Source organism: Pleurodeles waltl, chromosome 4_2 (genome assembly GCF_031143425.1).
Source record: "Pleurodeles waltl isolate 20211129_DDA chromosome 4_2, aPleWal1.hap1.20221129, whole genome shotgun sequence".
Taxonomy (NCBI): Eukaryota; Metazoa; Chordata; class Amphibia; order Caudata; family Salamandridae; genus Pleurodeles; species Pleurodeles waltl.
In genome coordinates this window covers 1,026,004,979-1,026,026,759 of record NC_090443.1, presented here as the reverse complement: position 1 = coordinate 1,026,026,759, position 21,781 = coordinate 1,026,004,979, and positions in this window count along the sequence as shown.

Sequence of the window (21,781 nt, the reverse complement as noted above, 5' to 3'; positions counted from 1 at the left end):
CGTGGACACATCCCATTTTTTGATAGAAAACACAGCTGTTTTTTGCAAAGTGCCTGCCTGTACATTTTGGCCTCTAGCTCAGTCGGCACCTAGGGAAACCTACCAAACCTGTGCATTTTTGAAAACTAGAGACCTAGGGGAATCCAAGATGGGGTGACTTGTGGGGCTCTGACCAGGTTCTGTTACCCAGAATCCTTTGCAAACCTCAAACAGTGGCTAAAAAAACAAGTTTTCCTCACATTTCGGTGACAGAAAGTTCTGGAATCTGAGTGGAGCCACAAATTTCCTTCCACCCAGCGTTCCCCCAAGTCTCCCGATAAAAATGATACCTCACTTGTGTGGTTAGGCCTAGCGCCCGCGACAGGAAATGCCCCAAAACACAACGTGGACACATCCCATTTTTTGATAGAAAACACAGCTGTTTTTTTTGCAAAGTGCCTGCCTGTACATTTTGGCCTCTAGCTCAGTCGGCACCTAGGGAAACCTACCAAACCTGTGCATTTTTGAAAACTAGAGACCTAGGGGAATCCAAGATGGGGTGACTTGTGGGGCTCTGACCAGGTTCTGTTACCCAGAATCCTTTGCAAACCTCAAAAAGTGGCTAAAAAAACAAGTTTTCCTCACATTTCGGTGACAGAAAGTTCTGGAATCTGAGAGGAGCCACAAATTTCCTTCCACCCAGCGTTCCCCCAAGTCTCCCGATAAAAATGATACCTCACTTGTGTGGGTAGGCCTAGCGCCCGCAACAGGAAATGCCCCAAAACACAACGTGGACACATCCCATTTTTTGACAGAAAACACAGCTGTTTTTTGCAAAGTGCCTGCCTGTACATTTTGGCCTCTAGCTCAGTCGGCACCTAGGGAAACCTACCAAACCTGTGCATTTTTGAAAACTAGAGACCTAGGGGAATCCAAGATGGGTGTGACTTGTGGGGCTCTGACCAGGTTCTGTTACCCAGAATCCTTTGCAAACCTCAAACAGTGGCTAAAAAAACAAGTTTTCCTCACATTTCGGTGACAGAAAGTTCTGGAATCTGAGAGGAGCCACAAATTTCCTTCCACCCAGCGTTCCCCCAAGTCTCCCGATAAAAATGATACCTCACTTGGGTGGTTAGGCCTAGCGCCCGCGACAGGAAATGCCCCAAAACACAACGTGGACACATCCCATTTTTTGACAGAAAAAAACCCTGTTTTTTGCAAAGTGCCTGCCTGTAGATTTTGGCCTCTAGCTCAGTCGGCACCTAGGGAAACCTACCAAACCTGTGCATTTTTGAAAACTAGAGACCTAGGGGAATCGAAGATGGGGTGACTTGTGGGGCTCTGACCAGGTTCTGTTACCCAGAATCCTTTGCAAACCTCAAAAAGTGGCTAAAAAAACAAGTTTTCCTCACATTTCGGTGACAGAAAGTTCTGGAATCTGAGAGGAGCCACAAATTTCCTTCCACCCAGCGTTCCCCCAAGTCTCCCGATAAAAATGATACCTCACTTGTGTGGGTAGGCCTAGCGCCCGCGACAGGAAATGCCCCAAAACACAACGTGGACACATCCCATTTTTTGATAGAAAACACAGCTGTTTTTTGCAAAGTGCCTGCCTGTACATTTTGGCCTCTAGCTCAGTCGGCACCTAGGGAAACCTACCAAACCTGTGCATTTTTGAAAACTAGAGACCTAGGGGAATCCAAGATGGGGTGACTTGTGGGGCTCTGACCAGGTTCTGTTACCCAGAATCCTTTGCAAACCTCAAAAAGTGGCTAAAAAAACAAGTTTTCCAAAGTTCTGGAATCTGAGAGGAGCCACAAATGTCCTTCCACCCAGCGTTCCCCCAAGTCTCCCGATAAAAATGATACCTCACTTGTGTGGTTAGGCCTAGCGCCCGCGACAGGAAATGCCCCAAAACACAACGTGGACACATCCCATTTTTTGACAGAAAACACAGCTGTTTTTTGCAAAGTGCCTGCCTGTAGATTTTGGCCTCTAGCTCAGTCGGCACCTAGGGAAACCTACCAAACCTGTGCATTTTTGAAAACTAGAGACCTAGGGGAATCGAAGATGGGGTGACTTGTGGGGCTCTGACCAGGTTCTGTTACCCAGAATCCTTTGCAAACCTCAAAAAGTGGCTAAAAAAACAAGTTTTCCTCACATTTCGGTGACAGAAAGTTCTGGAATCTGAGAGGAGCCACAAATTTCCTTCCACCCAGCGTTCCCCAAAGTCTCCCGATAAAAATGATACCTCACTTGTGTGGGTAGGCCTAGCGCCCGCGACAGGAAATGCCCCAAAACACAACGTGGACACATCCCATTTTTTGATAGAAAACACAGCTGTTTTTTGCAAAGTGCCTGCCTGTACATTTTGGCCTCTAGCTCAGTCGGCACCTAGGGAAACCTACCAAACCTGTGCATTTTTGAAAACTAGAGACCTAGGGGAATCCAAGATGGGGTGACTTGTGGGGCTCTGACCAGGTTCTGTTACCCAGAATCCTTTGCAAACCTCAAACAGTGGCTAAAAAAACAAGTTTTCCTCACATTTCGGTGACAGAAAGTTCTGGAATCTGAGTGGAGCCACAAATTTCCTTCCACCCAGCGTTCCCCCAAGTCTCCCGATAAAAATGATACCTCACTTGTGTGGTTAGGCCTAGCGCCCGCGACAGGAAATGCCCCAAAACACAACGTGGACACATCCCATTTTTTGATAGAAAACACAGCTGTTTTTTTTGCAAAGTGCCTGCCTGTACATTTTGGCCTCTAGCTCAGTCGGCACCTAGGGAAACCTACCAAACCTGTGCATTTTTGAAAACTAGAGACCTAGGGGAATCCAAGATGGGGTGACTTGTGGGGCTCTGACCAGGTTCTGTTACCCAGAATCCTTTGCAAACCTCAAAAAGTGGCTAAAAAAACAAGTTTTCCTCACATTTCGGTGACAGAAAGTTCTGGAATCTGAGAGGAGCCACAAATTTCCTTCCACCCAGCGTTCCCCCAAGTCTCCCGATAAAAATGATACCTCACTTGTGTGGTTAGGCCTAGCGCCCGCGACAGGAAATGCCCCAAAACACAACGTGGACACATCCCATTTTTTGACAGAAAAAAACCCTGTTTTTTGCAAAGTGCCTGCCTGTAGATTTTGGCCTCTAGCTCAGTCGGCACCTAGGGAAACCTACCAAACCTGTGCATTTTTGAAAACTAGAGACCTAGGGGAATCGAAGATGGGGTGACTTGTGGGGCTCTGACCAGGTTCTGTTACCCAGAATCCTTTGCAAACCTCAAAAAGTGGCTAAAAAAACAAGTTTTCCTCACATTTCGGTGACAGAAAGTTCTGGAATCTGAGAGGAGCCACAAATTTCCTTCCACCCAGCGTTCCCCCAAGTCTCCCGATAAAAATGATACCTCACTTGTGTGGGTAGGCCTAGCGCCCGCGACAGGAAATGCCCCAAAACACAACGTGGACACATCCCATTTTTTGATAGAAAACACAGCTGTTTTTTGCAAAGTGCCTGCCTGTACATTTTGGCCTCTAGCTCAGTCGGCACCTAGGGAAACCTACCAAACCTGTGCATTTTTGAAAACTAGAGACCTAGGGGAATCCAAGATGGGGTGACTTGTGGGGCTCTGACCAGGTTCTGTTACCCAGAATCCTTTGCAAACCTCAAACAGTGGCTAAAAAAACAAGTTTTCCTCACATTTCGGTGACAGAAAGTTCTGGAATCTGAGAGGAGCCACAAATTTCCTTCCACCCAGCGTTCCCCCAAGTCTCCCGATAAAAATTATATCTCACTTGGGTGGGTAGGCCTAGTGCCCGCGACAGGAAATGCCCCAAAACACAACGTGGACACATCACATTTTTTGACAGAAAACACAGCTGTTTTTTGCAAAGTGCCTGCCTGTACATTTTGGCCTCTAGCTCAGTCGGCACCTAGGGAAACCTACCAAACCTGTGCATTTTTGAAAACTAGAGACCTAGGGGAATCCAAGATGGGGTGACTTGTGGGGCTCTGACCAGGTTCTGTTACCCAGAATCCTTTGCAAACCTCAAAAAGTGGCTAAAAAAACAAGTTTTCCTCACATTTCGGTGACAGAAAGTTCTGGAATCTGAGAGGAGCCACAAATTTCCTTCCACCCAGCGTTCCCCCAAGTCTCCCGATAAAAATGATACCTCACTTGGGTGGGTAGGCCTAGCGCCCGCGACAGGAAATGCCCCAAAACACAACGTGGACACATCCCATTTTTTGACAGAAAACACAGCTGTTTTTTGCAAAGTGTCTGCCTGTACATTTTGGCCCAAAGCTCAGTCAGCACCTAGGGAAACCTACCAAACCTGTGCATTTTTGAAAACTAGAGACCTAGGGGAATCCAAGATGGGGTGACTTGTGGGGCTCTGACCAGGTTCTGTTACCCAGAATCCTTTGCAAACCTCAAACAGTGGCTAAAAAAACAAGTTTTCCTCACATTTCGGTTACAGAAAGTTCTGGAATCTGAGAGGAGCCACAAATTTCCTTCCACCCAGCGTTCCCCCAAGTCTCCCGATAAAAATTATATCTCACTTGAGTGGGTAGGCCTAGTGCCCGCGACAGGAAATGCCCCAAAACACAACGTGGACACATCACATTTTTTGACAGAAAACACAGCTGTTTTTTGCAAAGTGCCTGCCTGTACATTTTGGCCTCTAGCTCAGTCGGCACCTAGGGAAACCTACCAAACCTGTGCATTTTTGAAATTTAGAGACCTAGGGGAATTCAAGATGGGGTGACTTGTGGGGCTCTGACCAGGTTCTGTTACCCAGAATCCTTTGCAAACCTCAAAAAGTGGCTAAAAAAACAAGTTTTCCTCACATTTCGGTGACAGAAAGTTCTGGAATCTGAGAGGAGCCACAAATTTCCTTCCACCCAGCGTTCCCCCAAGTCTCCCGATAAAAATGATACCTCACTTGGGTGGGTAGGCCTAGCGCCCGCGACAGGAAATGCCCCAAAACACAACGTGGACACATCCCATTTTTTGACAGAAAACACAGCTGTTTTTTGCAAAGTGTCTGCCTGTACATTTTGGCCTCTAGCTCAGTCGGCACCTAGGGAAACCTACCAAACCTGTGCATTTTTGAAAACTAGAGACCTAGGGGAATCCAAGATGGGGTGACTTGTGGGGCTCTGACCAGGTTCTGTTACCCAGAATCCTTTGCAAACCTCAAAAAGTGGCTAAAAAAACAAGTTTTCCTCACATTTCGGTGACAGAAAGTTCTGGAATCTGAGAGGAGCCACAAATTTCCTTCCACCCAGCGTTCCCCCAAGTCTCCCGATAAAAATTATATCTCACTTGAGTGGGTAGGCCTAGTGCCCGCGACAGGAAATGCCCCAAAACACAACATGGACACATCACATTTTTTGACAGAAAACACAGCTGTTTTTTGCAAAGTGCCTGCCTGTACATTTTGGCCTCTAGCTCAGTCGAGATAGAGATACACAAAAGGAAAAGAAGTTCGCTCGCAGTTAAACGTAACAGCAAAAGTGCAATTAGCCATGTACCAGGGGCGATGGCCAAGGCGGTAACAAAACCTCCCGAAGGAGGGACAAAGGTAAACCATTTTCCATTTTGAAGGGCAAGCCCACGAACGAGTGGTAGTGATGGGCGTGAGGTGGGCGTTGTTAGAAGCCCAGATACACACCAACAAGTCAGAAAAGCAGCGCATGGGCGCTGCAATGCTTGTCCTTAAAAAAAAAAATATATATATATATATCTATATATATATATATATAGATATATATACATATAGATATATATACACATATATATGAGAGAGAGAGAAAACAAGACACTCATGTCACAAACCTTTTTTTTTATACATGTGTGCTTGCCCTTGGCAAAGCACACATGTATAAAAAAAAAAAATGGCCCCATTGATGGTCACCCTAAGGGCTGACCACCAACAATTTGTTTTTTTTTCCTGTTTTTACCCTGGCGATCGCCCCCCCCAGGCAAAACGACACTTTTTTTTTTGCCCCTGGGGTCGGCCCGTGTTCTAAGGGGCGACCCCGCCATTTTGTTTTCATTTTTTTGTTTGTTTTTATACTTTTTTTTTTTATTGTGGGGGGCGCGATCGCCCCCCAAAACAGTGGGAATGAATAAATATTGCCCCCGTGGGGGGGGGGGGGGGCCCAAAGAAGATCCCTGGTGCCTAGGGGCGATCCATGGCCAGGAAACTGTGCCAGGGAGGCATCGATGGAAAGGGGAGAGCCTCCCCTTTCCATCGATGCCTCCCTGGCATCTGGGGAGGCCGTTTTGGCCTTTTTTTCCCCACTGGAGAAAAAGAGAATGCTTACCTGCTTTTCTTCTTCTCCGGTGGGGAAAAACTGTGACGTCAGCGCGCCTCGCGGCGAGCTGACGTCATAAGGGGGCGGGAGGGGGGCGGGATGGAGACGCAGAAGTTCTTCCGCGTCTCCGACGAAAAATAAAAAAATAAAAAAAATCCTCCGGTGCATTGCACCGGAGGATTTTTAACCCCCTCCCTGGTGTCGGCCACTGGTCGTGACCCGCACCAGGGAAGGAGTGTGACGCCTGCACTAAAAAGGTTAAACAAACAGGGAGGGACACACTCATCACAACTGTGTCTCTTAGCACAGAAGATTTGGCATTGGGCGATTCACAATCACATTCGCCTAATAGCGCAATACATCCCAGGAATTCAAAACCAGTTGGCAGACAATCTCAGTCGAGATCACCAACAAATCCACGAATGGGAAATTCATCCCCAGATACTACAGACCTACTTCCAAAACTGGGGAACACCGCAAATAGACCTATTCGCAACAAAAGAAAACGCAAAATGACAAAACTTCGCATCCAGGTACCCACAGCCTCACTCCAAGGGCAATGCATTATGGATGAGTTGGTCAGGGATATTTGCTTACGCTTTTCCCCCTCTCCCACTCCTTCCCTATCTAGTAAACAAATTAAGTCAAAACAAACTCAAACTAATACTAATAGCACCAACTTGGGCACGACAACCTTGGTACACAACACTACTAGACCTGTCAGTAGTGCCTCATATCAAACTACCAAACAAACCAGATCTGTTAACTCAACACAAACAACAGATCAGACACCCGAATCCAGCATCGCTCAATCTAGCAATCTGGCTCCTGAAGTCTTAGAATTCGGACATCTAGACCTTACACAAGAATGTATGGAGGTCATCAAACAGGCTAGAAAACCTACTATAAGACATTGCTACGCAAATAAATGGAAACGATTCGTTTATTACTGTTATAATAATCAAATTCAACCATTACACGCGTCTGTGAAAAACATTGTAAGCTACTTACTACACTTACAAAAGTCTAAGTTAGCTTTTTCATCCATTAAAATACATCTCACAGCAATTTCTGCCTATCTGCAAATTACACATTCAACTTCACTATTTAGAATCCCAGTCATAAAAGCATTTATGGAGGGTCTAAAAAGGATCATTCCACCAAGAACACCGCCAGTTCCTTCGTGGAACCTCAATATTGTATTAACACGACTCATGGGTCCACCATTCGAATCCATGCACTCGTGTGAAATGCAATACTTAACCTGGAAAGTAGCCTTCCTAATAGCTATCACATCTCTAAGAAGAGTAAGTGAAATACAAGCTTTTACCATACAGGAACCCTTTATACAAATACACAAGCATAAAGTGGTTTTACGCACAAATCCCAAATTTTTGCCAAAAGTTATATCACCGTTCCACTTAAACCAAACAGTGGAACTCCCAGTGTTTTTTCCAGAACCAGACTCTGTAGCTGAAAGAGCATTACATACATTAGACACAAAGAGAGCACTAATGTATTACATTGATAGAACCAAACAATTTCGCAAAACAAAACAATTGTTTGTAGCTTTCCAAAAACCTCATGTAGGAAATCCAATTTCCAAACAAGGCATTGCTAGATGGATAGTTAAGTGCATTCAAACCTGTTATGTTAAAGCAAAGAGAGAACTGCCTATTACACCAAAGGCGCACTCCACTAGAAAGAAAGGCACCACCATGGCCTTTCTAGGGAATATTCCAATGACAGAAATCTGTAAGGCAGCCACATGGTCTACGCCTCATACATTCACTAAACATTACTGTGTGGATGTGTTAACAACACAACAAGCTACAGTAGGACAGGCAGTACTACGAACATTATTTCAAACAACTTCAACTCCTACAGGCTGAACCACCGCTTTTGGGGAGATAACTGCTTACTAGTCTATGCACAGCATGTGTATCTGCAGCTACACATGCCATCGAACGGAAAATGTCACTTACCCAGTGTACATCTGTTCGTGGCATGAGATGCTGCAGATTCACATGCGCCCTCCCACCTCCCCGGGAGCCTGTAGCCGTTCTAAGTTGATAAAAATAAACTTGTTCATTTGTAAATTTGTAAATATATCACTTTAAATCACACTATGTACATACATACGTACTCCATTGCATGGGCACTATTACTATACACACAACTCCTACCTCACCCTCTGCGGGGAAAACAATCTAAGATGGAGTCGACGCCCATGCGCAATGGAGCCGAAAGGGAGGAGTCACTCGATCTTGTGACTCGAAAAGACTTCTTCGAAGAAAAACAACTTGTAACACTCCGAGCCCAACACTAGATGGCGGGATATGCACAGCATGTGAATCTGCAGCGTCTCATGCCACAAACAGATGTACACTGGGTAAGTGACATTTTCCATATATATATATATATATGTTCGATGGCATGTTAGCTATATCGGCTCTGCTGACGTCACATCCGGTGGATGACGGCGATATGGAGTCGTGCAGCGCCCTCTTCAGACGCGCAGACGTTTAATGGGAAAAAAGTTTCCGGATCCAGGCTTGCATCTGGGGAAAATTCTAAAATAAAGAATCTGCGGCTAGATCCTCCTTCTACTAGGATCATCTGGGATTCACCATAAAAGAGCTGAAGTCTTTCTGCATCAGGTGATGCTTGATGTGCTGAGATTCAAAGCGTCACCCTCAGGGCTGTGAGGCTGGGATATTCCAGCTATGATTCTGGATAACAATGTGAAGGGCTCTGTTGCTTCTTGGCCTCTTAGCCTCATGCATCTTCCTTCTCAACTATACCAGGAAAGAACATGTGCAGGCCTTGCAATGGAATACGAAATACCAATGAACTCAGCATCAATACAGCCTTTCTGACTCAATTTAGGAAATGAATGGGATGTCCCAGCATCTGCAGCGCTGGCTGACCAATCGCAACTTGTGCTTTTGCAAACCATTCTGCCTTCCCCACCCAGAGCTGACAGGGATGACGGCTGTATCGCTACAGAGTTACAGCGTCATCGGGGGGAGGTGGAGATCTCCACTGGAGGGCAAGCTCCACATCAACCTATTGGAGCTGCAGGCAATTCGTCTGAAGGCTTTTGTGCTATCCATGAAGAGGAGTCTGGTGAAAGGTTCTCTTGGACAACACCACTGCCATGTGCAAAAAGCACGCTAGAATGGTTCCCTGGAGCAAGAGACTTTGCATCCTTGCAGGTGGCTGGAGTAGCACAACAATTTTCTAGTCGCCATCCACCTAGAGGGGTCCTTGAACACCAGAGCGGACAAACTGAGCAGACGTTGCCTGGTAGATCGCAAGTGGTGCCTGCATGCGGAGGTGGTGCTTGGCATTGTCTATCAGTGGAGGGAACCCTGGGTAGATCTGTTATCTGTTGAGAATGTCAAGTGTCCATGTTTTTGTATATTGGAGGTTCCGCAATATGCATTACGACTTGAATGGAGAAGGTAACTTACATATGTCTTCCTGCAACTACCACTTGTGCTGCAAATTCTTAAGAAGTTCAAGAATGACCAAGCCTAACTCATCCTAATTGCAACAGATTGGGCCAGAAAAGGGTGGTACCCTCTAAGCATCTGTTCACCAATCAAGCTGTCCCTCAGGGAGCACATCATGTCTCAACAGCATGGAAAGATCCTTCAGATGAACCTCCACTACTTACACCTCCATGCGTGGAGATTGAGCGGAGACAAATGACTGTGCTTGAGTTGTCTGAGGTCATGGATGTTATTGTCACCACCAGAGGCCCTTTCACAAAATCCATCTATACTGAGCACTTGGAGAAGTTTGTAAGCTGTTCAGGTGCTCGAAATACTGACCCCTTGCAAGCGAAACTGTCAGACATTCTTTTGTGTGTTCTATCTTTAGCCCAGCAAGGCCTTGCAGTAGGCTCTGTAAAGGTTTTTTGTAAGCCCGTTCTGTCTTTCTACGTTTACCAAACCAACTACCCTTGTTTAAATCCCCAGTTTCTTTATGTACACCTTCATACCTGTGCATAGTTGGAGGGTGAGTGTCATGTCTCTGAAACCTGCCTTCTTCATTGCCATTATATGAGCTCATCAAGTGACCAGTAGTGCAACCTCACTACACCACCTTCCAGACAAATAGGTGCTAAGGACTCGGGTTGCCCTTTTTCTAAGGTATTGACTCTTTTCAGAGGCAGTTGATAATTCTACCAACATTCTTAGCACCCTTTCACACCTTTAAAGAGGAGGAGAGCCTCCATTGGTAGGACCACAATTGGGAACTGAGTTTTTATCTGTGCAAAAGAGGACCAATAGAGGTGGATAGTCATCTGCATTAAAATCTGCTACATGCTGCCCAAGAAGCAGCACTCCCAAAGGTCTCAGACCCCATTTAACCTGCACCGAGGTGTTGCAATACCTTTGGCAAGAAGGGTGTCTGTTCTAAGCATCTGCCAGCCTGCGACATGGGCATGGTGCATACATCAACGAAATACTACTGTCTTCACTGCCATTCCCGGCAGGAAGGTCGCTTTCCTCACTTAGTCCTGCAAGATATTTTTTATCTTAGTGCATGCCTCAGACCCTTTACCTTTGATAAGTACTCCTTTAGTATCTATTTTAAAGGTGAGGAATCTTTGGTTAGGAATATCCATCAAAATAACAAGTTACTTACCTTCGGTAATGCTCTTTCTGGTTGTGTGGCCACTTTCACATCTTGAAACAGTCCCCAGTTAGAGATCGGCACAATCTCACAACCAATTGTTGCACGCTCCGCTTCTGAGGGCAATGAAAGGGAAAGACACAAACTAATTCCAGGGCACATGGGTGGCTCTTATATGCATCTCCGCTCAGTCACGTCTGTGGCAATACGGAGTAAATGCAGAGCTACACAATGCCAACTGCTGGTGCGTTGGAGTACTGCAGTTTAAATTCTTAGGAGCCAGTCAGGCACTTGAGGTTGTTCTACAAGTGAGAAATCTGTAGTTAAATAAAGCATCGACCAGACAGAGCATTACCGAAGGTAAGTAACTTGTTTGTCCATGCGGTCTGATGAAAAGCAGCAGAGGTTTGCCCACAGTGGAGGCTAGATCTAACATTTTCACAGTGTTAAATATCACAACCCCTGCTTCCTTTCACAAAGGCTTTGCCCGACCTCATCAAGGCAGCTTCAGATAAACCAACATCTGTCCTGGCTGTAAAAATGCTAATGACCAGCCAGTACACATTGGCTCCAGGGGCCCAGCCATTTTCTTGACACACCATTCGCTGGAGAGCTTGGTAATGTAGGCTTCCTCCTGCGATAAGTAGATTCCTGGGGATTTCCCTCTGCTCCCCCTGTGAGAGATTTCAAGAAATTGGAGGCATTGGCGAAAAAGGTGTTTTCTGCAGGACGTTTTGTCTTGTGCTCCATAAATGCCACATGTCTCATGGCGAGATGTACCCATGTATTATGGCAAACATGATGGGACCAAGCCTACTTGTAAGGAAATGCCTCCTTGGCATGGTTACCCCCTGACTTTTTGCCTTCTGTTGATGCCAATCATGATTGAAAGTGTGCTGGGACCCTGCTAACCAGGCCCCAACACCAGTGTTCTTTCCCTAAACTGTACCTTTATTCCCACAATTGGCACTGCCCTGGCACCCAGATAAGTCCCTTGTAAATGGTACCCCTGGTACCAAGGGCCCTGATGCCAGGGAAGGTCTCTAAGGGCTGCAGCATGTCTTATGCCACCCTGGGGACCCCTCACTCAGCACATGCACACTGCCTCACAGCTTGTGTATGCTGGTGGGGAGAAAATGACTAAGTCAACATGGCACTCCCCTCAGAGTGCCATGCCAACCTCACACTGCCTGTGGCATAGGTAAGTCACCCCTCTAGCAGGCCTTACAGCCCTAAGGCAGCCAGTGCACTATACCACAGGTGAGGGCATATGTGCATGAGACCAATGCCCCTACTGTGTCTAAGCAAAACCTTAGACATTGTAAGTGCAGGGTAGCCATAAAGAGTATATGGTCTGGGAGTTTGTCAAATACGAACTCCACAGTTCCATAATGGCTACACTGAAAGCTGGAAAGTTTGGTATCAAACTTCTCAGCACAATAAATGCACACTGATGCCAGTGTGGGATTTATTGTAAAATACACCCAGAGGGCATCTTAGAGATGCCCCCTGAATACCAGCCCAACTCCTAGTGCTAGGCTGACCAGCTTCTGCCAGCCTGCCACAACCAGACGAGTTTCTGGCCACATGGGGAGAGTGCCTTTGTCACTCTGTGGCCAGGAACAAAGCCTGTACTGGGTGGAGGTGCTTCTCACCTCCCCCTGCAGGAACTGTACACCTGGCGGTGAGCCTTAAAGGCTCATGCTTTTTGTTACAGCACCCCAGGGCATCCCAGCTAGTGGAGATGCCCGCCCCTCCGGCCACTGCCCCCACTTTTGGCAGCAAGGCTGGAGGAGATAATTAGAAAAACAAGGAGGAGTCACCCACTAGTCAGGACTGCCCCTAAGGTGCCCTGAGCTGAGGTGACCCCTGCCTTTAGAAATCCTCCATCTTGAGATTGGAGGCTTCCCCCAGTAGGATTAGGGATGTGCCCTCCTCCCCTCATGGAGGAGGCACAAAGAGGGTGTAGCCACCCTCCTGGACAGTAGCCATTGGCTACTGCCCTCCTGACCTAAACACCCCCCTAAATCTAGTATTTAGGGGGCGACCCAGACCCAGGAAATGAGATTCCTGCAACCTACAACAAGAAGGACTGCTAACCTAAAAGCCCTGCAGAGACGACAGAGACGAATACTGACTTGGCCCCAGCCCTACTGGCCTGTCTTCACTCAAAGAACCTGCACAGCAACCCCTCCGACAGGGACCAGCAACCTCTGAAGCCTCAGAGGACTGTCCTGAACTGAAGGACCAATAAACTCCTGAGAACAGCGGCACTGTTCAAAAACAGCAAGAACTTTGCAACTTTCTTGCAACTTGCAAAGACTTCACTCTTCCCGCCGGAAGCGTGAGACTTCACACTCTGCACCCGACACCCCCGGCTCGAGCTCCAGAGAACCAACACTGCCGGGAGGACTTCCAGGCGACTGCGACCTCGTGAGTAACCTGAGACGACCCCCCTGGACTCCCACAGCGACGCATGCAGAGAGGATCCAGAGGCTCCCCCTGACTGCGACTGCCTGGAACAAAACCCGATGCCTGGACCAAGATCTGCACCCGCAGCCCCCAGGACCAGAACGAACAGTGCAGGAGTGACCATCAGGTGACTCTCTGCCTAGCCCAGTTGGTGCTTGCCCGAGAAGCCCCCCTGTGCCCTGCCTGTACCGCTAGAGTGACCCTTGGGTCCATCCATTGATTCCTATTGAAAACCCGACGCCTGCTAAGCACACTGCACCCAGCCGCCCTCGTGCCGCTGAGGGTCTGTTTTGTGTGCCTACTTGTGTTCCCCCTCCCCCAGTGCTCTACAAAACACCCCTGGTCTGCCCTCCGAAGACGCAGGTACTTACCTGCTGGCAGACTGGAACCAGAGCACCCTCTGTTCTCCATAGGCACCTATGTGTTTTGGGCCCTCCATGAACTCTGCACCTGACCGGCCCTGTGTTGCTGGTGCAGTGACTTTGGGGTTGCCTTGAACCCCCAACGGTGGGCTGCCTGTGCCCAGGCAACTAAACTTGTAAGTGCTTTACTTACCTCAGAAAGTTAACCTTACTTGCCTCCCCCAGGAACTGTTGATTTTTGCACTGTGTCCACTTTTAAAATAGCTTATTGCCATTTTAACTAAAACTGTGTATGTTACTGCTCTAATTCAAAGTTCCTTCCTTACCTGTGTGGAGTACCTTGCATTTTATGTATTTACTTCAAATCTTGAATCTTGTGGCTCTAAAATAAATTAAGAAAATATATTTTTCTATATAAAAACTATTGGCCTGGAGTTATGTCTTTAAGTGTGTGTTCCGCATTTATTGCCTGTGTGTGTAAAACAAATGCTTAACACTACCCTCTGATAAGCCTACTGCTCAACCACACTACCACAAAATAGAGCGTTGGAATTATCTAATTTTGCCACTATCTTACCTCTAAGGGGAAGCCTTGGACTCTGTGCACACTATCTCTCACTTTGAGATAGTATATACAGAGCCAACTTCCTACACTACTCATTCACCTGAAGGAGCACTTTACAGAAGTGGTCAGAGATGGCCTGGTTGCCTCCAGGCAAATCATTAGAGCAATCCTGGATGCATTCGACTCAGTGGCCAGGGCCATCGGTTTATTTGTAACCCTAAGGAAGCCCGTATGTTTGTGATCCATCAGCTTTTCCAGAGATAGTCAAGTGAATCTCATGGAAATGCCATTTAATGACAAATCTGATCCTGTCCTGGAGAGGATGAAGACGGACAGAGAACTACCCAAACCTTGAGACTTGCATCCCCAACCTGAAACTTGCAGACAGTACTGGAAATTTAGACTACTCAAAAGGGTTTCCCTTTCACCAGCAACAGGATTCCCATCCCTTCCAAATCCATACAATTTTTTTGGGCAGTACAGAGGGAAAGGTAGACAGACATAGCAGCCCTCCTCCTCTGCCCCACCTGGAAAGCCATATAAGTTCCCCTTTAAGAGAACATATTTCCAGTTGGAGAAAGAGTAGCCTCTTTCTACAGGCCTTGATGGCCATTACAAGGGCCCGCTGTTGTAGGAAGCTGGGTTCTGGTTGCAGTACTCCCCACCTTTTGCCTGGTTTTTGATGCAACTTTGACTGAAGTGTACTGGGTTCCTGCTAACCAGGTCCCCAGTGCCAGTGTTCCTTCCCCAAAACAGGACATGCCTTTGCCTTCCAACAGGCCCTCCACAGATCCCTCCCCCTCAGTCACTTCAGTCAGAGGATAACATTCGGATTATGCAACAGGAGGTGGCTGCTTTGTGTCCTTTGCAAGGAAAAGTTCAAGATGCTGTCCCTGGCTCAGGTTCTTTTGAGGCTGGGAGCAAAATACTTGACTTGCATGATGCGTATTTTCACATACTAACCCTGCAACAGCACAGGAAGTGCCTGTCATTTCATGGTAGGTTCCACTCACTACCAATTCTCTGATCTGTTTGGACTGACATTGGTACCAAGGGTCTTCACTTAAGTGATGGCAGAAGTTGCAGCACATGTGCAAAGGTTGGACATCTCAGTGTTCCATCCCTCGACGATTGGCGGGTCAAGGTGAGCTCCCCGCAGCTGTTGTGGAACCACCCAAAGGCCGCAGCATCCCTGCAGTTCGACTTTTCCTCAACATGCCTGTCACGTTCACTCCTCCCTAGAGAGTCTGTATCATCCAGGATATGATTTAAATATTGTGAGAAGGATCTCAAATTCCCGTCCTAATGTTTTTTCACTTGCTAAGTCTGCTGGCTTCTGCAGTTTATTGGCTACTCACACACAAACACTCTTCAGTTAGGCCTCTGTATGTAGTGTTTCCAACACTAGTGTGATCTTTTAAACTTTGTCAGGATTCCACCAGATACTGCCATGGACTTGTGGTGGTCGGTGTAAGGGATACTGAAGCAAGGGACGCTTCTCTGTCCCACATTCTTTACTTTAGGGTTAAAGTCACACCTTGAGGAATTGGAGACCTCTAGTTAACAGAAGTGTAGTGTTGGAAAATGGGTTATTGGTAAGGGCGGGTAAGTACCTACACTTAGCAATAGGCCTCTAACAGGTCCAGTTAGGTCTCAGTAAACTAAACCCAGCTCAACCCTTGGTAGCTTGGCAACGAGCAACAAGGCTTAACTTAGGAGACAAAGTGTAAAGCATTCAAATATCACAATACAGTAATTAAATAAAACACAGGAAACAGTTTAAAAATCCAAAATCAATTTATAACAATAGGAAATATGTTTAGCTTTATGATGACACCAAAACAAATAAAATTGGATAAGGGGAACCGGAGATATGAATTTGTAAAGAATTATTGCTTTCTAGTGCACTGAAACAAAATCCAATCACACCTCGACCGGGGCAAAGTCAAATTTTAAGGCTGACCGCAATGGAGCCCAGCTCGGCTACAGCCCGCAGGAGGCCTCAGTCAAAAGTTTACCTTAGGACTTTGTCGTTTTTCTCAAGATTTTCTTCAGCGGGACGAACCTGCCAGTCCAATCCTACCTCCTGGAACTCTTCCTCAGATACACGTCGCGGGAGCCCTCGGTGGAGATTTTTACCTTCGGACTTAGTCGTTTTTTTGAGGTGAAAATCCTTCGACTGGGGCAAACCTGAATCTTGATCCGACGTCCTTGGAGCCCTCTTCGGATACGCTGTCTGGGAGGTACCGGTCAACTTCCTACGTTCGGACTTAGTCACTTTTTGGAGATTCTCTTCACTGGGACGAACCTGCAAGTCAGGCCGGGTCGCGGTTGAGGCAAGCCAGCTAGAGATGCCGCGGAGGGTCGGTCCCTCTATGGAGCTTTTTTCCAAAAGTTCTCCAAACTTCTGGATCTTGTTCCAAGTGTTGTTTTAAGGTTCTTTTGAGGTCCACAATTCACCCCAAGGTTCCAGAAGCTCTGAGATGCTCCTTGAGGGTGCGTACTACAACTCTCAGAATGCACCTGGTGCAAACTCGTTTTTGGCCACTGGACAGTGGTCAGCTGGTTGGTGCATGGGACTCTGGTTAGCAAGTTTTCACCTGTAGCAAACAGGGAGTCCCTCCTTGAACCAGTTGAAGCCAGGCAAAGTCCTTCTTGTGGTGAAGCCCAAGTGTGCAGCTGGTGCAGTCCTCCAGAGTGCAGTGTCCAGGTGCAGGTCAGGGGTCCAGCAGGGCAGTCTTTCTTCTGTAGTTCTTCCTTGTTGGAATCTGATAGGGATCTCAGGTGTGGCCGTAGGTCTGCCAGTTTTATCCTTGCTCCTGGGTGAAAAGCAGGGGGGTCCTGGTTCTCCAATCAGGGGCAGGGTCCTTCCCCCTGTGATGACCACTTCCTGGGAAGTGTGGCAAAAAACAATCCCAGGGAGCAACAGTCCTCAAAAATCCATCATGGCTGAAAGTGATTTTTGGATGTTACATCTGGCTGAGCCCAGCCACTGGTGTGGCTAAAAATCCTAAACACACCCCTGTCCAATCTAATCAAGGGGGCACCTAATTGTCTGGGTTTGCAGGATGTGAGGGTGTTACTGGGTTGCTCCAAATGTCTTCCCCTGCCTTTGAAGACCAGTTTGGCAGCCCTCCCCCTTCCTGCTTCCCCATCTGCTGAGGGAAGATCTCCTCCCCCCCAGGCACATCTCTTTGTGTTGAGCCAGGCCACTTCACACCTCATCAAGGCAGCCTGGCCTGGCTGCCAGAGTCTGGCCAATCAGAGCAAAGCAGCAAAAACACTGCAGGGCTAAAGTTGGCATCTTTTCAGGTAAAGTTTAAAACTCTTTACCTGAACAAGTTATATTAAATCCCACAACTGAAAGTTGTGGGATTTATTATAACAATTAATTTGATACCAAACTTGTAGTATCTATTACTTAAGGGGATTTTTTAAATTAAAATAAAGTCTCCCCATTCTAGCCTATGGAGGCCATTCACTACAATGAGGGAAAACTAATTTGGCTGTTTTACCTCACCAGGGCTTATAAAACTATTTTTATAAGATCCCTGCTTATAGTTACATGGCACCCATCCCTAGGGGCACACAGGGCACACCTCAGGGGTGGCATATGTAAAAATAGGGTAGTTTAAGACTTTGGAACTACTTTTAATTCCAAAGTTGAATTTGCATGTAACTTTAATTTAAAAGCAGCCAGCAAGGCAGACCTGCCTTTAAAATGACACAGGGCACCTCAGCAATGCACCTATGGGTGCACTATGTATGCTGGGGTCCCTAAACCTACATGCCCTACCACATACTAGGGACTTATAGGTAGGTTAACTTAGCCAATTATAATTAGCCTAATTTGCATATTGATTTTACACAGAGCACAGGCCCTGGGAGTGGTTAGCAGTACCCAGGGCCCCATCAGAGTCAGGAAAACACCAGCAAAAAGTGAAAAGTGGGGGCAAAAAGTTAGGGGCCTTTGCAATCAGCCCTATTTTCTCACAAGCAGGTTCAGCACAACAATTTGCTCAAGGCGCAAATGATTAGTCTGGCCATGAAAGCTTCCCTACCCTCCCCTTGCGACTGATCTGTGCTGATCTTGGCAGACAACACAACCGTCGTAAGTAAATAAGCTCTTCTCTGGCTGGAGGCTCTGGGCCTGGGTGCAGGTGCATAGGATCTGGCTGTTTACCAAACTGTCAACTACCCTGACAGGCTTTCTGAGCACCACTCTGAGTTGGCACTATCTTGCTGCCCAGGAGTAGTATCTCCACAGTGAGGTGGTCCAAGACATCTTCCCCCTATGCTCTCCTGAGCTGGGCCTCTTCACCATGAGAATGTGGACTGCCCCCAGTTTAGTGCCCTCCAATTTCCATTGTAGAGAGACTGGTGGGTGAGGGGGCAGGGTGAAATATTTTGGTTGATGTGAAACTTTCCTCTTCACTACACACTCTCCCCATACACCTAATTCCTTGAGTCTTGAGAAAGTTGTACGCTGCACTAAGACTGGGCCGAGCTATTCTGATCACCCCTGACTGGCCAAGAGGGTGTGGTGTGGAGACCGCCTACATTCTCCCTGTGTACTCTTACCCAGTGATCTCGCACAAGGGCTCTCATCTACAAGTCGGAGGGGCATGTTCTGCACCGAAACCTCCAGAGCCTCCACTTTTGTGTCTATAGGTTGATAGGGGATGCCTGAGTTACTTTTGCATGCTGTCTGAGGTGGTATGTCATCCTATCAGGTTGTCACCTGGACAGGATACCTTACCTAGACAACTGGTCCTGAGTGCTAATACAATTTTCCTGCCCAAATAACGTAAATGGGGTGCTTATGGAGATAACGGTCCTACACCCCACTCGAAAGCTGACATGTTTCAGCCCTCAACATTAAGGGCCATAGAGTACAGGGCTTTCATCAGGACTAACAGAATTAAATGCCCTGGTGTAATTTTGTCTAGTAGTGTCAATCAACCTAACGTCTACTGAATTATGACAATTCTTTACACACAACATAAAAAGCATGTGGAGGGCTGAATTGCCCTACCTACGACGATCAGGGATGAGAAAGGGGCAAAAATAGGTGCCACCGGTGACAGGACACCCATGACGAATGTGTGGCTTGAGTGGTATATCTCCCTCTTCTCCCATGTAGCATGACTCCCTGCAAGTTCAGGGACCCAAGACCAGGCTGTGGTAGGATAGGGCAATGCAGCATGTCAACTTCTGAGTACGGTTTAGGGTCATTATCTCCAAAAGCATGCCTTTTACTGTTTTTATTCATACCAGGAACATCAAAACTAAAGGGATAGCTGGGAGTTCCGGGGTATTTTTATTGCAAGGTGCCCAACAGGAAATTATCCAAAATGCTCCCTGGAATATGGTTGAGTCCATCATGGTTTATAAGGACCAGGATAAAACCCAAAGATGAAGCATGACATTAATAGAGTGTGGGAGGGGTTACATAATAAACAACTAGGATTGTGGATTTGTGATAGTTACACTCCCTAAAATGACTTGTGCTCACCCTCTGGTAGCCTGGCACAGAGCAGTCAGGCTTAATTTAACCGGCAATGTGTAAAGTATTTGTGCAACACTTTAAATTACAGTAACACACTGAAAGACACCACAAAAAGACTCCATACCAGTTTAGAAAAATAGAAATATTTATATCATTAAAACAAGACCAAAACGACAAAAATCCAATCAGTAGAAGTCAAGATAGGAATTTTAAAGAATAAACCCAAAATAGTTCTTAGAAGTCACTAGTGGTCGCAAATGACCGTGGCAAATCTAAAATACCAGACCAACTGCGATGGAGGGTAGGCTGGCTACAGAACCCATGCGTGTTCAGTGAAACACTGCCTCGGATGGAGCAAGCGTCAACATCGAGGAGCAGATGCGAAAGTGATGCATTGATATTTTCCATGCAGTTGGGTCATTATGTTGTTGTCGAGCCTCGTAGTGGGATTCCGCATCAAACTCCATTGAGTTGAATGTGATGCATCATCATCGATTCACTCAGACTGTGGATCTGCTGTCATCAGGCCGCCTCTGTGTCGATGGAGCGATGTGCAGCTTTTGCCCACGCACTCGGGTAGATGCACCAGTTTTTTTAGAAATCAGCTGCAAAACCCACTTCTGAGGCACAGGACTAGAGGGGCACCTCAGGCACGGGTAGGACGCAAAGATGGCAGAGTCCCGCAGCACCAGGAGAGGTGCACGCAGTCTGTGATGTCCCTTAAAATGCTGGAGAACACGGAGCACGCCAACAAGCCAATGGAGAATCTTGAGTTCAAGTACGTAGAGAACAGTTCCAGTCCTTTTCACTCCAGGCAAAAAGCAGCAGGCCAGCGCAGCAAAGTGGCAGTCCCTCCTGGCAGCACAGCAGTCCTTCCTGTCAAAATGTCCTTGGTCCCAGTAGAGTTCTGATTTGGTGGGGTTTGCGGTCCACTACTTATACCCAGTTGATCCTTTGAAGAAGAAGAGACTTCAAAAAGAGGCCTTTGAAGTGCACAAGGTCCCTGCCTTTCCTTCCCTGGCTCCAGAAACTCTACAGGCAGTTAGGCAGCCCTTTGTGTGGGGGGAGGCATAGTCCTGTTCAGGTGTGTCAGCTTCTCCCTCCCATCTAGCGCAGGAAGACCCATCAGCCTGGTGATGGCCCATCAGGATGCAAATGTGACACCCTGTGTGTGACAGCCTAGAGGGAATACACAAAGCTCACCTGTCATCCACCCCAGACATGTATTCAGAGACAGGCAGAGGCACAGAACGGTTGAAGTAAGAAAAGAAGTGTCATTTTCAGACTTACTATTTAAAATCCAACTTCACCACATGTTGTGGTTTGCTATGGTCAGCAAACTCCAACTTTCTATCTTTCCCCAAAAGAAAGTTATACTTAAAGGATGCTTCAGGGTAACTCCAGTGTTAACTTTTGGGTGACCTATATGTATTTTTAAAAAAGGAAGGTTTGCGCCTGAAAAGTGGGTACGCTTGCCAGGCCGAAATGGCAGTTTAAAACAGTGTGAGGCCTGAGACATGTTTAAAGGACTACTTTAGTGGGTGTCACAGTCAGTGCTGCAGGCCCACTAGCAGCATTTAATTTACAGTCCCTGGGCACATACAGTGCACTTTACTAGGGGCCTACAAATAAATTAAACATGCCAATTGTGGATAAGACAATGTTAACATGTTTAGAGTACAGAGCACATGCACTTTAGCACTGGTCAGCAGTGCAAAAAGTGGAGTGAAAAGGCAAAAAGTTTGGGTATGACCCTGCAGAAAGGGCCAGGTCCAACAGTATTCATTTAGTCATGTGTATATTTTTAATTGCAAATGCACACATTCCAATATTGTTCATATAGCTGTTTCATGGCAACATAATTCAGTTTGTCGAATGTTTGATACCGTGATTCTCTAATTATTCTTAAATAGTTAAAAGGTTCCATTGA